We start from the raw sequence: 982 nt of genomic DNA on the forward strand, positions 1-982 counted from the left end.
TATACCAGGAAGGAAAACTGATTAGATCAATCACAACATGTTAGGCCAAATGTTACAATCAGCAATACCATAGCATCAAGCGCAGCTTAGAAAATGAAAATTTGTGGTAGTTATTAATCTATTATTAATCTATCACATTTAACTATGTGAAGTATAATCCCCTCTGCCTCTGTAGTGTGTGACCAAGTAGCAGAACAGCTGGAAGGCGGGGGGGGGGGGATGGAATTGGGCCTTGCAGGCACCAGTGCGGCTAAGGGGCGCACCGGATAAAGGCGGGGTGCCAAGCAGCTCTTGGGACCTCACTGTGCCATGGACAGGAACTGGAACACAGCTGAGGAGCCTCGGGCTACTTGTCCGACCCCTCCCTACCTGGTTTAGAGAGTCAGTTTCAATTTCACTACTTTGCAGCTCAGGGCTTTATAGATTTCTAATTGCCCTGTCCTGGATGATGGCACACTTTCTCCTGTTTGAGATCATGCCTTTTGGAGTCATGGAGGCAAAGATATACAGCTATTACTAGTTGGTCAGAGACTCGTAGTTGGGAGCCAGATTTACTGAGCTCTCATCTGAAGATGATAAGCCTCAGCTTCATTGTTTCTCTAAGGCAGAAAGACCTGCCAGTAAAGCCTTGTCTCACCCCATACTCAGAATCACATCTTTGGCATAGTTTGATTTGCTGTGAAGAGATTTCTTGTCTTGTTTGTTTCATCTCCCAGGGCTTCCAAACAGTGCTTCTGACTGCTTCTTCTCACCTGGTTCTTAAGCAGTGATGAACTCACACTACCATTATCCTTTTCTATATCTCTTGGTTTAGAAAATCCTTCTGCTAAATTTTATTCTACTTTATGGTGTCTGCTGTCTCCCTATCCTATGGGACTGCTCTCCAGTTATCTTGTGACTTGCTGTATCAGTCAGTGTTTACTAGAGAAACATATAATATAAGATATAAAAATTTTAAGAAAATTTTTTTTTCAAGATTAGC

This window comes from Heterocephalus glaber, unplaced genomic scaffold, assembly GCF_053883595.1.
Source record: "Heterocephalus glaber isolate CG9 unplaced genomic scaffold, H.glaber_assembly_v1.0 deba00001666, whole genome shotgun sequence".
Classification (NCBI taxonomy): Eukaryota; Metazoa; Chordata; class Mammalia; order Rodentia; family Bathyergidae; genus Heterocephalus; species Heterocephalus glaber.